The following is a 17,898-nucleotide window of genomic DNA, read 5'->3' as shown; positions in this document are numbered from 1 at the left end:
CATACCAGATGTCTGCCCCTAGCTCATTGCTGGGTCCACAGTGGAACCGGTGTGTGTGGTTATCTTCTCCTCTTCCCAGAAAGGAATCACTTTGGAGTAGTGCTGGCTGCTATTGGACTGCTTGCACAGTGCTAGGCTTGAAACAGTGCATTTGATGGGCTCTGCCCCAAGGGTGCATTGGTGGGAGCAGGTCTGCAGAATGTGGGGGGCAGGACACATGGTGCCAGCAATATTAGAGCTGGCCTGCAGCTGAACAGGACCTGTAGCTGCCTGGAAAACTCCTAGGGAGTCAGGTTGGGATGGAAGGTATGGTTTCAGAGAACTGTGTGGGAACAAGGCATACTGTTTGCAAGCTAGTTCTAGAGTATTGATGCTATGCTAGTTCCCTCAGGTGTCCCTGTATTTAGGCTGGGGTGCAGGGGAGCAAAATGGTACCTGCCAGCTGTTTTGTTCTGGGTGAAGTCTCCCAAAAATCCTTGCCCTAAAGCACATACTCTGAGATTAAGAAATCAATCAATCAATCAATCTTCCTGTGTACTCTAGGCATTTCTCAAACTGCTACTTCTGTGCTGTATCTCAGGAGGGGTGTTTGTTGTGCTATCTCCGGCTCTCCTAGAACCAAGCTCCTGGTTTTTAAAGTTCCAGATGGAACTGATTGTTTGCCCACTCTGGTTTTCAAAGCCAAATAATTGCTGATTTGTTTTCCCAGTTTGGATCTCCCATGCCTGGGATGCCTGGTGTGGGGTCTGTTCCTCTCCCCTCCCTGAGCCCACAGCATCCCTTCCTCCTGCAGACAGTCTCACAGGTCTATTTGACTCCCGACTATATCTCTGGCCTTCCTATTGTCTTGAATGTGGGCTTGTCTCTACATTTAGCTGTGGGGAGTCTCTTGTGCTAGTCTTCAGGTCATTTTCTGGATTATTTACACTGATGTTGGTGTTTTCTAGCTGTATCCAGGGGCTGAAGAGTGAGGTTAGGAACTTCCTACTCTGCTGTCTTCTCCTGATGTCCAATCTTCACTGTTTTAAATTCCCTGTCTGAAAATTCCAACATCCCTGTCATGGTCAGTTCTGGTACTTGCTTTTTCTCTTCAAACTGTGTTTACTGCCTTTTAATATGCTTTGTAATTTTCTCTGGTTACTGGATATGATGTTCCAGGGGAAATGAACAACAGTAAGTAGGCCTTTGGTAATGTAGTCGTAGTTCTAGTGAGACGGAAGCATTCTACAGTGCTATGGTTAGGTCTCAGTCTTTTAGTGTGCCTATGCCTCTAGATTGTGAACTTCCCAACTATTTCTGGTTTTTGTTTTGTTGGTTTTTTTTTTTTTAACTCCACAAAGGCTGAAGTTGGGTATTTTCCTCCTTAGGTCAAATAGGTTCAGAGAAAATGCCAGCAGGTTTTCTAGCAGGTTAACTAAGTTTTTCTCAAAGATAGACCATGTTAAGAAGAATAGAGTGCTCTGGCATATTTCCAAATGACTCCTTTCCACTATCTCTGCCAGAAACATGAAGGGAATTTACTGTGATATTTCCTGTGAGCACCAGTCAAGCTCCTGATGGTAAGGTCACAGAAGTGTGACAGTCCCCTATGACTGGTTTCCCTTAAAGCCTTTAATTCTCAGATTTGTACAGGCCTAGCCTCCAGAAATTTATCAATACAGCTCAGATTTTCTGACTCTATTACTGGTTCCTGGGGAGGTTTCTACTCCAGTATATTGTAATTCTCTATCTGTCCAATTTTGTTGGAAACAGTTTGCCCCTTGACCTTAATCCTCTTAAAGATCCAAAAAAAGTGTTGATTTTTCAGTTTGTTCAGCTTTGTGTCTGTTGTTAAGATAAAGTGGTGACCCTCTAATGTCCTTACATACCAATCCAGAAACCATAACCATCCTTAATTTTTAAGCCAAATAATTCTAATAAAACATACGTTGGCAATATGTTTACACATTCCATAAACCTGATATATCTGTTAATTCAGCCCTTGCGGGCTTACTCCAAACATTTGGATAGGTCAAAAGGACTGAGACGAAGAGTCAGTTTCTTATTATGGGGAGATGATGTGCTTCAGGGTAGGCTTTGAATGGAACCCTTCTTGCAGTGATCATCTAACTTTTTAGGTTTCACTTTCTGCCTCTGTTCAGTGAAGGAGGAGCTCCCAGTGGTGTAACTTAAGCTCATTCCACACTCTTAGGACCTCTAAGAAGCTGGAACATACCTTACCATTCTAACTCATCAAGGAAGTGCTTGTGCAAAAGGCAACTAATTTACAGGGTGACCAGCATCTTAGTAGGTGGGCATGCACAAGATGTCCATGCAGCAGGAAGGAGAGTAGCTATCTGAAGAAACCTGAACCTGTGAATTTTGGTTTGGTTTGAGTTTTAGGCTTGTAGAGAACATCAGTACTTGCTATCCTAGGCAGGAGAGAGTAGTGATAGAAATAATGGCTCACGACAAGCTGGGAATAGGTAGCCATTAGAGCAGTGGCTCTATAACAGTAGTTCCAGCTCTGACAGTAGTGTATGCCTGTTCATGAGAAGACAGCTAGGAGTTGTTTAATCACAGAGCTGCTGTCAGAGGCTGGACATGGCACTCTCCTCACATGACCTTCCTTTCCAGCCCCAGATAGTGATTTCAGATCTTTATCCTTCCTATCTTCTTAGCTAACCTGGAAGAGCCTAATAAGCACGTGTGTAAATAAGTTAGTATTTCTTCTGGTTCTAATATTCTATAATTATTCTGAGCACAGTAGAAACACATTAATTCAGATAGCTTGTTCCAAGTTTCTAATTATTATTCCATTTGGACGAAGCTGCAGTTTATTTTTGTTCAGCAAAATTTTATTATAGATAGCTCAAATTAAAAAGAAAGGGAGGTAGAGGAATTATTAAAATATTTAAGGAGACAAACTTAATTTAATATGTTAAAACTATTTTATCTGATATATATATATATATATATATATAGAGAGAGAGAGAGAGAGAGAGAGAGAGAGAGAGAAAGAGAACTTGCATCTAAACAGCTTAAAAATGGATGGGGAAAACAGACAAATCAACAAATAGATTGTTGTGATAAATGCTGAGAGAGAGGTGTACACACGGTGTGTTAACAAGAAGAAGAATACCTCAGGTACACTAGGGTTGGGGGTCCAGACAGAGAGAGAGACTCTCTGGCAATTACAGAGTGTGGAGGATAAAACAACACTCCTTCTGTGTGCTGCTTCTCTCTCATTACTCTACTACCGTACTGACAGCACTTCTGATACCAGATGTGTGTGTGTGTGTGTGTGTGTGTGTGTGTGTGTGTGTGTGTGTGTTTCCCAAACCAAGCAATTCTCTGCAATGCCTATTGGGTATCCTAAAGTTTAATTCAATTTTAATATTAGCTGGAATTAATGCAGACTCCACAAGTTAAGGGCTCAGTTCCACAAGACTGCACCCCACTTCAACTTGTCAATTGCAAGTAATAGGTCCCCAGGTTACCCATAACTTAGCTACAAATCAGAGGTTCCCATGATTTCCCCTTCCCCCTTGAATTCAATTATTTCCTAGAAAAACTCACTAAACTCAAGAAAACTCTTACTTGCATTTATTGTGTTTATTATAAATACAGTATATGATTAAGGATATAGATTAGCAGTCAGATGAAGAGCTCCATAAGACAAGGTCCGGAAGTGTTCTAAGCACAGGAGCGCCTATCCCTGTGGAGTTGAGTACTCTCCCAACCTGTGGTTGTGTACATCAACCTGGAAGCTCCCTGAATCCCATACCTTTGGATTTTTATGGAGACTTCATCACATAGGTATGATCAATTGTTAACTCAATTTCCAGCACCTCTTCTGTTCCTTGGGGTTGTGGCTTAGGCTAAAAGTTCCAAGCATCTTCCTGGCAACCAGTCCTCATCCAGGAGCCAGAAAATTCCAAAGGATTTAGGAGCTCTGTGTAAGGAACCAGTGTCAAAGACCAAATATTAGAACAAATGCTCCTAGTGCTCTTACCACTTGGGAAATTACAACGGTTTCAGGAACTCTCTGCCAGGAACCAGAGCCAGAGGCCAATATATATATTTTCTATTATTTCACATGTTGGCCGAGGTTTAATGGTTGAATCTAGGTGTCTAGATGAAGAGGAGAGGGAAAGAATACTAGGAAAAGCATTTATAGGCAACCACAAATAGTGCAGTGGAAATGGAGACCATATGGCAATAATATTGGAGAACATAATCAATTTTCACTATTGATGGTAGTTATATACTTTAAACTTGTGAGCACTGAATTAGGGAACACTGAACTATTACTTTGTGGTGTGGGTCACAGGTTAAGTTTCTGTGAGTCTCTGGTCAAAACATTTCATCAACTGAAACACAATATGCGTTACACAGATTTGTTTGCCAGGATCCTTGTGAAACAAGCTGGTCTCATCAGTGTTGAAAGTCTGTCCTTAAACATAACAATTTTCTTGTATAACACTTGTCAGGTATTTAAAATTCTTCTGTAGCCTCCAGATTCCTTTGGCCATACTGACTCAGGCCTTTATAAAAAAAGAAAAAAAATAGTATTCTGTTCAACATAGGTGCTTGAAGTCCTAGCCAGAGCCTCTAAATAAGAAAATAATAATAATAATAATAATAATAATAATAATAATAATAAGGGCAACAAAATTGTAAAGGAAGAAGTAAATTTTTTTCTGTCTGCAGTTGACATGACCTTATACACATAGAAAACCTTGGAAATTCCACAAAGAAACTGTTAGAATAAGTGAATTCAACAAAGTTGTAAGATACAAAATCAGCACACAAATATCAACAGAGTTTCTATATATTAACAATGAATAATCTAAAAAAGATGTTAAGAAAACTCATTGATGAAGGGTGCCTAGGTGGGTCAGTCAGTTGAGCATCTCACTGTTGTTTTTGGCTCAAGTCATGCTCTCAGGGTCCTGAGATTGAGCCCCATGTTCAGCTCCACACTCAGTGGGAAGTCTGCTTGAAAGATTCTCTCCCTCTGCCCCTTCCCCATTCTCTCAAATAAATAAGTAGATCTTAAAAAGAAAGAAGTCTCATTTACAATAGCATCATAAAGAATAAAATACTCAGAATATAAATATAACCAAGAAGCTGAAAGGCTTATATTTTGAAGTCTATAAAATGTTGCTGAAAGAATTCAAAGACATAAACAACTGGAAAGACACGGCTTGTTCATGGATTGGAAGGCTTAACATTTTTAAGACATCAGTACCACCCAAAGTGATCCACAGGTATGATGTAATCCCTATCAACCCCCCCCAAATTAGAAAAATCCATCCTAAATTCATATAGAATCTCAAAGAATTCTATATCACTAGCTAAAACAATCTTAAAAAATGAACAAAGTTGGAGGTATCATGGTTCCTGATTTCAAACTTATTACAAATCTGCAGTGATCAAATGAGCATCATAATGACCTAAGAACCAATGGTAGTTCAATGGAATAGAAATCCCAGAGAGAAACCCATGCATATATGGTCAAACGATCTTCAGTCAGGATACCAAATCCATTCAGTGGGGAAACATGCTACAATGTGGATGAACCTTGAGGCCATTATGCTGTGTAAAATAGACCAGACACAAAAGGACAAATATTATATGATCCTACTTATGTGCAGTACCTAGAATAGTCAAATTCTTAGAGACAGAAAGTAGAATAGTGCTTACCAGGGCTGGGGATGAATGAGGAGTTACTGTTTAATGATTAGAGGGTTTCACTTTTGAAGATGGAAAAGTTCTTGAGATAATGGTGGTGATGGTTGCATGTGTGTGTGTGTGTGTGTGTGTGTGTGTGTGTGTGTGTGTGCATGTTCACGCATGTGTATCTTTTATTTTGTAGATATATGTGTGTGTATATATATTTGTGCATGTTTTAAAGATTTTATTTATTTATCTGACAGAGATCACAAGGAGGCAGAGAGGCAGGCAGAGAGAGAGAGAGGAAGGGAAGCAGACTCCCTGCAGAGCAGAGAGCCCAATGTGGGGCTCGATCCCAGAACCCTGGGACCATGACCTGAGCTGAAAGCAGAGGCCTTAACGCACTGAGCCACCCAGGCACCCCATGTATTTTTTATTTTGTAGATATATGTGTGTGTGTGTATATATATATATATATATATATATATTTGTGTATTTTTTATTTTGTATACACACACACATATATCTACAAAATAAAAAATACACACACAATTATCCATATACACTGAGAACATTGTTGATGAGAATTTACATGCATACATGGTCTGTTGTTAATACTATGTAATGCTGTCTGCTACATGAAGAAAGAAAAGTAAAGTTATGAATCCCAAAATTATATTTTAGAATATTCTGTTACCTTGTTTAAAAAAGATAAACATTTCATATTTTGGCTTTCTTTTTCAAAAATTCCAAATTTTAAAAATAGTAAACATTTACACAGCATTAAATTTCCCATAAATTATAATCAATCTATTCCACATACTATATGAGATAGGCTAACAGATTAAGATATATAAAGAGTTATTTACTTCCTTTCCCATTATCAGCTGCAAAATATTTGAAGAGCATATATCTAAATATCTTTGCAACTCTGTAAAGTCTTTATTTGCTCTATTTGCTGATGTTCAGTCTTCACAAATACACTGAAAAAGGAAAAGTCAATCCCAACTTGCTTCTTCCTGCTAGATTCAGAATTGAATTATTTTCTTTCTAATATAGTAGAAAACTCTCATTAGCACACAAAACTATTATTGAAATATTGAATGATAATCCTCTCTTAAGACATCAGAAAAAAAAAGACATCTTAAGACATTCAATTCACTTTGAATTGGCTTCACTTCAGTATCAAAATATCCTGAAATTGAACCAAAATCTCATTCTAAACCCATACTATATAACTAATGATGTTGAAAACCTGATGATGGTCTGTGGTTTGATTTTTTTGTTCCTTCACCATTGCTATTTTTATTCTGTGATAGATTTTTCTATACTCCCACACAGACCAATTTCCAGTGTCATTTCTAATCAACCAAACTCAAGTTAGGAAACCTTATAATAAGGTTTTTATTCTTGGGATTTCACAATATGACCTAAGACAGAAAACTGAGTAACAGAAAGTTAACTCTTACTCATGCAACCTGACTGGGCATTAAAACATTTGGACTTCCTTGAATATTTGCATTGAACATGAGTTAGATATAGAAATAATTAATTAGTAAAAAAAAAGTCAGCAATACAGAGTTAATTATGCTACTTTATATAGACAAATTAGAGCCAGAGGAGGTGTCAACCAACTTTCTCAACATCTCAATAACACAATAATAGATGCAATCACTTCCATACAATGTTATCCTTAGCTCATAAAAATAAGTTATCTCTCAGCCTTTTTTTTTCCCCTCCATCCTTTGTGGAGATGGTTGAATGTACAAAAGGTTAAGAATATGTAGCAGAAATCAATAATTATTCATTTAAGACAATTTAGGAAAAAGTGTGCATCCTTCCTCATACCATACAAAATTGATTGTCAATAACTGAAAGACTTAATAACAAAATGAAATTATAAAGACATTGTAAGAAAATAAATATTCTTGCATTGAGAAATGTCTAAGTAGAAAGTAGAAATTATGAAAAACAAAACATGGGGTCAAGAAAAAAAAAGCAAAAACAAAAGAAATGGAAAGCCTGTAAAAAATCTGAATGAGGCAGGACTGGCTGGAATATAAAAGTTGGGAAGCAAAAATCTTAATCCAGTAGTTTATAATTTGTCCAATTCACATAGTGAAGGGATGGAATAACCAAAGGACTAGAAGTCAAGTCAGTGGTTGACTGGTTCCACCAGCCCATAGACCTAATTTTTCTCTCTCGTGTGGCAAGTATTTCACTCTGAAAATTACTAGATTTGGCTGTTGTACCCTAGGGATATTAACACCAATAATGGCGTTTTCTTGTCATAATTATGTGCTCCCCATGCAAGCTTCGAATTAGAATATGACTTGCCTATAAATATCTACTTACAGGGAAAGACTGTGTTGTTATGGTGACCCAAGATTTCTGGTATATTCAGTAACCAAATATTATTCATTTATTTATTCATTCATTTAATAAGCCCAGAGCATATCATATGCCCTGGGCCCTAAGATTATTAATTTAAATAAACATAAAAGAATTCTTATATGACACCAAAGGAATAGGGATCTTGCTTTTTGCTTAGTTGTTTTTTTTTTTTTTAAGATTTATTTATTTATTTTAGAAAGAGAGAGTGTGCTCTAGTGAGGTGGAGGGGAAGGGCAGAAAAAGGCACTTGCTGAGTATGGAGGCTGATGTGGGGATGGATCCCAGGACCATGACATCATGACCTGAGCCAAAAATCAAGAGTCAGCCACTTAACTGACTGAGCCAACCAGGTGCCCCATGCCTTGCTTTTTAAATAACTCACTCCATCCTTCAAATTGTTTCAACATGCATAACCATATATAAATTACATATTTGTGACCTTCTATGTGAATGATATACTGTACATGTTGTAAAAATATTTTTAAGAAAGTCAAATTCCAGGGGCGCCTGGGTGGCTCAGTGGATTAAGCCGCTGCCTTCGGCTCAGGTCATGATCTCAGAGTCCTGGGATCGAGCCCCGCGTCGGGCTCTCTGCTCCGCAGGGAGCCTGCTTCCTCCTCTCTCTCTGCCTGCCTCTCTGCCTACTTGTGATCTCTCTCTCTGTCAAATAAATAAATAAAATCTTTAAAAAAAAAAAAAAAAGAAAGTCAAATTCCAGGATGACTTGATGAGCCTTCCATCTTCTTCCTATGAGTAATCCATCTGTATGTCTTCTTTGGAGAAAGGTCTGCTCATGGATTCTGCCCATTTTTAATCCATTTAATTAGATTATTAGGTTTTTTTGTTTTGTTTTATTTTGGGGGGTTTGGCATTGAGTTGTATAAGTTTTTTATGTATTTTGAATACTATTCCTTTATTGGATATATCACTTGTGAATATCTTTTCCCATTCAGTAGATTGTCTCTGTTTTGTTGATTCTTTCTTTTGCTATGCAGAAACGTTTTATTTTGATATAGTGCCAATAGTTTATTTCTGCTTTTGTTTCTCTTGCCTTAGGAGACTTACCTAGGAAAATGTTGCCATGGACAGTGTCAGGGAAATTACTGACTGCTCTCTTCAAGGATTTTTATGGTTTCAGGTCTCAGATTTAGGTCTTCACTCCATTTTGAGATTATTTATTTATATATTGTTAGTGGGTTTTTTTTGTATGATGTGAGAGAATAATCCAGTTCCATTCTTTTGCAACTAGTTGTCCCATTTTTTAAACACCATTTATAGAAGAGGCTATCTTTTTTCCATTGTGTATCGTTGTCTCCTTTATCAAAGTTTGACCACATAATCATGGGTTTATTTCTGGGGCATCTGTTCTGTTCTATAGATCTATGTGTCTATTTTTGTGCCAGTACTATATTGTTTTGATAACTGCATCTTTGTACTGTATCTTGATATCTGGAATTATGATACCTTCAGTTTTGTACTTCTCTTTCAAGACATCTCTGGCTTTTCAGGGTCTTTTGTGATTCCATACAAATTTTAAGATGATTTGTTCTAGTTCTGTGAAAAATGCTGTTGGTATTTTGATAGTGATTGCATTAAATGTGTAGATTGCTTTGGATAGTATGGACATTTTAACAAAATTTGTCTTGCAATCCATGAGCATGGAATATCTCTCCATTGTGTGTGTCATCTTTAATTTCTTTCAGTGATGTTTCATAGTTCTCAGAGTACAGGTCTTTCACCTCTTGGGGAAGTTTATTTGTTAGTGTTTTATTATTTTTGCTATAATTGTAAATGGAATTGTTTTCTTAATTTCTTTTCCTGCTACTTCATTATAAGTGAATAGAAAGGCAACAGATTTCTGTACATTGATTTTGTATCCTGCAACCTTAATGAATCCATTTATTGGTTGTAGTAGCTTTTTGGCGGTCTCCAGGGTTTTCAGCATATTATCGTATCATCTGCAAATGATGAAAGTTTTATTTCTCTCCTACCAGTTTGGATCACTTTTATTTCTTTTTGTTGTGTGGTTGCTATGGCTAGGATTTCCAGTACCATGTTGAATAAAAGTGCACAGAGTGAATATCTTTGTCTTATTCTTGACCTTAAGGGAAAAGCTCTCATTTTTCTCACCACTGAGTATGACATTAGTTGTGGGTTTTTTATATAAAGCTTTTATTATGTTGAGGGATGCTCCCTCTAAACCTACTTTGTTGAGGGTATTTATCATGAATTAGTGTAGTACTGGGTCAAATGCATTTTTATCATTTGTCAAAATGACTATATGGTTCTTACTCTTCTCTAATTGATGTGATGTATCATGTTGATTGATTTGCAAATATTGGACAACCTTTTTTTTAAGATTTTATTTATTTAACAGAGAGAGAGACAGTGAGAGCAGGAACACAAGCAGGAAGAGCACCTTAACGTGCTTAATGACTGAGCCACCCAGGGACCCCTTATATTGGGCAACTCTTGCATCCCAGAAATAAATCTGACATGATCATAGTGGATGAATTTATCCTTAATGAGTGGTTGGATTTGGTTCACTAGTGTTTTGTTGAGGATTTTTGCATCTGTGTTCATCAGAGATTTTGGCCTGTAGTTCTTTTCTTTTGTAGTGTCTTCACCTGGTTTTTACCCTGTATCAGGGTAATATTGGCCACATAGAATGAATTTGGACACTTTCCATTCTCTTCTATTTTTTTTGTAATAGTTTGAAAAGAATAGGTATTAACTTTTCTTTAAGTGTTTGGTGAAATTCACCTATGATGTCATCTGGTCTTAGACTTTTGGTTGGGGGAGGTCTTTTTTTTAATTTTTATTTTCCTCATTACTTATTCAATTTCATTGTTCATAATCAGTCTGCTAATTTTTTTTTAATTCTTCTTGATTCAGTTATGGGAGGTAATATTTTTCTAAGAATTTGTCCATTTCTTCTAGGTTGTCCAATTTGTTGGCATATAATTATTCATAATATTGTCATGCCTTTGTTTTTCTGTGGTGGTGATTGTTATTTCTCCTCTTTCATTTCTGATTTTGAGTCCCATTTCTCTCTCTCTCTCTTTCTCTTTCTCTCATTCCAATGGGTTTGACTAGTAGTTTATCAGTTTTTTATATTTTATGTTCTCCAAGGACCAGCTACTGATTTCATTGATCTCTTCCAATGTTTTGATGGTTTGTTTTGAACTTCCATTTCATTTATCTCTGCTTCAATCTTTTTTTCAATCTCTGCTTTCAATCTTTTTTTATATCCTTCCTTCTGCTGGTTTTGGGTTTTTGTTTTTTTTTTTTCCTCTCTAGCTCCTTTATGTTTAAGGTTAGGTTAATTATTTGAAAATTTTCTCACTTCTTGAGGAAGGCCTCTAAACTTGCTTTAAAATTCCCTTTTAGGGTCCGTAGCTCAGGGGTTAGAGCACTGGTCTCATAAAATTCCCTTTTAGAATAGCTTTACTGCTTCCAAAAGATTCCAGGCTATTGTGTTTCATTTTCATTCATATTCATGTATTTTTAAACTTTCTCTTTGATTTCTTAGTTGACATTTCCTTGTTTAGTTGCATGTTATTTAACCTAGTTGTATGTGTGTGCTTTCCAGAGTTTTTCTTATAGTTGTTTTCTAGGTTTATAGCACTGTGGCCAGAAAAGATGCATGGAATGATTTCAGTCCTTTTTAATTTGTGGAGACTTTTTTTATGGTCTAACACATGATCTATTCTGGAGAATATTCGATGTGTACTTGAAAAGAATGCATATTCTGCTATATTAGGATGGAATGTTCTGAATATACCAATTAGATACATCTGGTCAAATGTGTGATTCAAAGCCATTGTTTCCTCATTGATTTTCTGTTTGAATGATCTATCCACTGAGGTAAATAGGGTGTTAACGTCCCATATTATTTTGTATTAGTATTGATTACTTCCTTTATGTTTGTTAGTAGTTGCTTTATGTATTTGAAGGCTCCATTGGTTGGTGCATAAATATTTATAACTCTTATATCTTCTTGTTGAATTGTTTCCTTTATGGTTATATAGTGTCCTTCTTTGTAACTTGTTATAGTCTTTGTTTTCAAAGTCTATTTTGTCTGTAAGAATCCTGTAGATGATGGAAAAGTAGTGTTTCATCTGATCCCTTGAATTTACCTAGATATCTAACAGATCATTCAGAATATCTATAAATTCAACCTGAGATCTAAGGAAAGAATTGATACAATTCTACAAATAGAAAAGAGACCACCTTTTGCAAAGGAAGAAGGAGCAGATACATGAATTTGAGGGGATATATAAACCACAGTGGGGAGGAGCCTCTGTAAGCAGGCCACTGGAAAGTGATATAGCAGCAGTACATAAAACCGGAACTTTTAGAAGTCTGCTTCCATGAGGGACATCGCTGGCTGAAATATGCTCAGGCAGTGAAGCAGAGCAGACTCTTAAGCAGTGTGGTCTCAGGATCCCCAGGGTCACAGAAAGAAGGGGGATGCCTGAGTGCAGCAGAGTGCCCAAGTGTTGGAGCAGAGAATCCAGCTATAATTAGAGAGCTCCAGAGTGGCCTCTCAGCTACGTGTTGCAATAAACTGTGAACCCCAGCACAATCAGGAAACCACTCTCCAAGCAGGGACCCAAAAGACAGAGGATATTAGATTGAATAAAAAAGCAAGAACCATCCATATGCTGTGTACAAGAGACTCATTTTAGACCTAAAACACCACCAGATTGAAAGTGAGGAGGTGGAGAACCATTTATCATGCTAATGAATGTTAAAAGAAAGCCGAAGTAGGAATCCTTCTATCAGACAGATTAGGTTTTAAACCAAAGATGATAATAGAAGGTGAGGAAGGACAGTATATCATACTTAAAGGGTCTATCCAACAAGAAGATCTAACAATTATAAATATTTATGCTCCTAATTTGGAAACAGCCAGTTACATAAACCAATTAATAACCAAATTAAAGCAACAGATTGATAATTATACAATAGTAATAGGGGACTTCAACACCCCACTCACAGCAATGGACAATCATCTAAGCAGAAGATCAACAAGGAAACAAGGGCTTTGAATGACAATGACACACTGGACCAGGTGGACTTCATGGATATATACAGAGCATTCAATCCTAAAACAACAGAAAACACATTCTTCTTGAGTGCACATGGAACATTTTTCAGAACAGACCACATACTGGGTCACAACTAAGGTCTCAATGGGTACCAAAAGGTTGGGATTATTCCCAGTAATTTTCATACTACAATCCTTTAGAACTTGAACTCAATTACAAGAGGAAATTTGGAAGAAACTTAAACACTTGGAGGTTAAAGAGCATCTTACTAAAGAATGAATGGGTCAACCAGGAAATTAAAGAAAAATTTTAAAAATTCATGGAAACAAATGAAAATGAAAACACAACTGTTCAAAACCTTTGGGACACAGGATAGGTGGTCCTAAGCGGGAAATATATAACCATCCAAGCCTTTCTCAAAAAATTAGATAAGTCTCAAATACACAATCTAACCTTATACCTAAAGAAACTGGAGAAAAAACAACAAATAAAGCTTAAACCAAGCAGAAAAGAAATAATAAAGAATAGAGCAGAAATCTATGAAACAGAAACAAAAGAAGAGTAGAACATATCAATAAAACTAGAAGCCGGTTCCTTGAAAGACTTAATAGGATTGATAAACCCCTAACCAGATTTATTTAAAAGAGAAGAGAAAGGACCCAAATTAATGAATTGAAAGTTAATAAATTGAAAAATGAAAGAGGAGAGATCATGATCAACATCAAGGAAATACAAACAATTATAAGAACATATTTTGAGTTACTATATGCCAAGAAATTAAGCAACCTGGGAGAAGTGGATACATTCCTGGAGACTTATAAACTACCAGAACTCTAAGAGGAAGAAACAGAAAACATGAACAAACCCTCACCAGCAAGGAAATTGAAGCAGTGATAAAAAAAATCTCCCAACACCTGAGTCCAGGTCTGAATGGATTTCCAGGGATATTTTGCCAAACATTTAAAGAAGAACTAATACCCACTCTTCTGAACCTGTTCCAAAAAATAGAAATAGAAAGAAAACTTCCAAACTCTTTCTATGAGGCCAGCATTATCTTGACCTCAAATCCAAAGAACTCACCAAAAAGAAGAATTACAGACCAACATCCCTGATGAGCATGGGTGCCAAAATTCTCACCAAGATATTAGTAAGGTCCAACAGATACATTAAAATGATTATTCACCATGACCAAGTGGAGTTTATTCCTGGGCTGCAAGGGTGTTTCAACATTTGCAAATCAAACATGACATATCACTTTAATAATACTAAAGACAAGAAACATATGATCCTCTCAATTGATGCAGAAAAAGCACTTGACTAAATACACCATTCTTTCTTAATTAAAACTCTCCAAAGGATTTAGGTCAAGATGGCAGGGAAGTAGGAGGAGGAGGCACCGTTTCAACCTGTACCCTAAAGTGAGCTGATTACCTACCAAAGAACTCCGACCACCCATGAAATCAGCCTGAGATCAGAATTATACACGGCTGGATCTCTACAGGAGCAGAAGACACCAGTGGCAGGTAAAGCAGACTGGAAGCATTGCACTGATATCGGAAGATAAACAAAAGGGGAGGGACCCGTCAGAGGTGACCGATTGGAAAGTAATACCCCAATACGAGAGTGCCCTGCGTCTGGGGACCAGCATTAACTTGGAGTCTGGTTGAAAGCACTCAAAAAAAAAGAGCAAAGGATCACGGGTGGAGGGGGGGGATAGTGGGAATCTGGGTGGTTAGGGTCAGGGACCTAAGTCCCGGGACCCAGGACAGCCTCCCCTGGCGCTGAGCCAGAGACAGTGCGGCGGAGAAATCAGGTCTCCATCCCTGAGCTGCCAGTGCACCTGACCCGCCAGCGTGCCCGAGAACGAGTGGGGACTGGCTCCCGTGAGGGGCTGGGAGCCTGGCCAGACAGCAATCCTGAAACGCGCGTGTCCCACACCCTCCCTTGGAAGAGGAGCTCATAGGTGCTAGCCTGGAGCTCTGGCATCCAGAAAAACCACATTCCCAGCCCGGGACAGCGGGAAAATCTCAGTGTGCCATCTCTGCTCGGAACCTCTCTGGTGGTCTGGAGCTGCCTAGACAGCCGCCACTGCCCTGATATTGGGTACAACGAGGAGCTCCTGCATCCCCAGGGACAGTGACTCAGCTCTGCAGAACATTCTGAGGCTTCTCTCTGAGAGGGAGGTCGGGGTGCACTTTGGTCTCCTCTAAAACTCCAAAAACCATCAAAAGCTGTCAAGGCAAGAGAAAACAGATAAAAGAACATAAAAACCCCCAGAGAACAAAAGCCTGAAAAAAATAGTTTCCTCAGAGCCCACCCACTTGAGGGGAGCGGGAGGACCTAACTCAGGGAACATCATTGTCTGAAAATCCACGTGGCAGGCCTCTCCCCCAGAAAACCAACCAGGAAGGAAGGAAAAAAAAAAAAAAGAAGAAGACTACAAGAGAACAACCACCACTACTTCATATATACAACTTTTATTTTTAACTCTTTACCAATATTCTGGTTCTTTTATTTTTATACATACAGATATTTTTTAACCTATTTACCATCACACTGAGATGTCCAGTACATCAAATTCTTTAATAACCCTCTAACCTGAACTTTTTGATACATACACCCATGTTTTTCTTTTGCTTTTCTATTTCTTTAATTCTTTTTTTATTTTAACTTAGTTTAGTCTAGTTTATTCTTTTTTAATTTTTATTTTCTACTATACATATAGAGTTAAACTTCAAGGTAATCCCCTTTCCCCAATCAATGCTACCCCAAAGGCAAACCAGTTTCTAATCCCCCTGTAACTTAGGAAAGTTGAGTCACTTAACAAAAACTTCAGGATACATTCAGGAAGAATCAAAATAAGCTTCCTCATCCACACTGAGAATTTATAACCACTCTCCCAATTTTTCCTTCTGTCAGTATTTCTGTGAATTTGTGTTTGTCCTGATAATATATAAATCTTATACTTGTGGTTCTTTCTGATGAGGTTCTTCCCTTTTTTTGCTTATATATATATATTTTTTCTCTTGTCATATGCTTTTATCAGTCTTTTTGTTTGTCTGTTTTTGTTTGTATACTTCATAAATCTTACCTTGTGGCCCATTTGGGCTGAGCCTTCTCTTTTATCTTCCCTTTTTTTCCTATCTCTCTCTCTCTCTCTTTTTTTCCTTTTTTCTTCCCCCCCCCTTTTTTTTCTTTATTCTTCTCTATTTCTTTTTCTTTTCTTTTTTCTCTCATTTGGGTGGGGAATCCTGATTGCACAGAAGCGTTCCAGGGTGCACCTTGACTGCACCACAATCGATAAATTCAGCTGCATCTGTTCAGTCATCTCTTACCAAAATGACTAGGAGGAGGAATACCCAACAGAAGAAAAATACAGAGGATGGACCTGTTGCAACAGAGCTAATGGCTATCGACATAGACAATATGTCAGAAAAGGAATTCAGACTAACAATTATCCAGGCAATAGCTAGGTTGGAGAAAGCCATGGATGACCAAACAATTGATTAGGGCAGAACTGAAAGCCACCAGGGATGATGTTCACAATGTTAGGGCAGAACTGAAAGCCACCAGGGATGATGTTCAAAATGCTCTCAATGAGTTCCAATCTAATCTAAATTCTCTAAAAGCTAGGGTAACTGAGACAGAAGATAGAATTAGTGATCTGGAGGACAAAGAGATAGAGAGAAAGGATCAGGAGGAAGCCTGGAACAAACAGCTCAGAAGCCACGAAAACAGAATCAGTGAAATAAACAATGCCATGAAACATTCCAACGTCAGAATTATTGGAATCCCTGAAGGGGAGGAAAAAGAAAGAAGTCTAGAAGATATAGTGGAAGAAGTTGTCTATGAAAATTTCCCCAATCTCACGAATGGAAACAACGTTCATGTACTAGAGGCAGAGAGATTTCCTCCCAAGATTTTAGATTCTTGAAAGTCCTCACGACACCTTATAGTTAAAATGAGGAATTATGTTTCACGACAGACCCTCTTAAAAGCAGCTAGGACAAAGAAGCTCCTTACATACGGAGGAAAGCCCATTAGAATAACGTCAGACCTTTCCACAGAGACCTGGCAAGCCAGGAAGGGCTGGCAAAATACATTCAGAGTACTAAATGAGAAGAACATGCAACCAAGAATACTCTATCCAGCAAGACTGAAATTTAAAATGGATGGAGAGATAAAGAGTTTCCAAGACCGGCAAGGCTTAAAAGACTATGCAACTACCAAGCCGACACTGCAGGAAATATTAAGGGGGGTCCTATAAAAGAGAAAAAATCCTAAGAATATCATTGAACAGAAATATAGAAAAAAATTTACAGACAGAAAGACTTCAAAGGCAACATGATGTCAATAAAAACGTATCTATCAATAATCACTCTCAATGTGAATGGCCTAAATGCGCCCATAAAACGACACAGGGTTGCAGATTGGATAAAGCGACAGGACCCATCCATATGTTGTCTAAAAGAGACCCATTTTGAACTTAAAGATACACCCAGACTGAAAGTGAAGGGATGGAGAAGCATCTTTCATGCCAATGGGCCTCAAAAGAAGGCCGGGGGTAGCGATTCTCATATCAGATAAATTAGATTTTAAACTAAAGACTGTAGTCAGAGATACAGAAGGACACTACATCATTCTTAAAGGGACTATCCACCAAGATGATCTAACAATTGTGAATATCTATGCCCCCAATATGGGAGCACCCAATTACATAAGAAAACTATTAATCAAGATAAAGAGTCATATTGATATGAATACAATAATACTAGGAGATCTTAATACGCCT

The sequence above is a fragment of the Meles meles genome, chromosome 1, assembly GCF_922984935.1.
Source record: "Meles meles chromosome 1, mMelMel3.1 paternal haplotype, whole genome shotgun sequence".
Lineage (NCBI taxonomy): Eukaryota > Metazoa > Chordata > Mammalia > Carnivora > Mustelidae > Meles > Meles meles.
Note: the sequence above shows the minus strand (reverse complement) of the source record.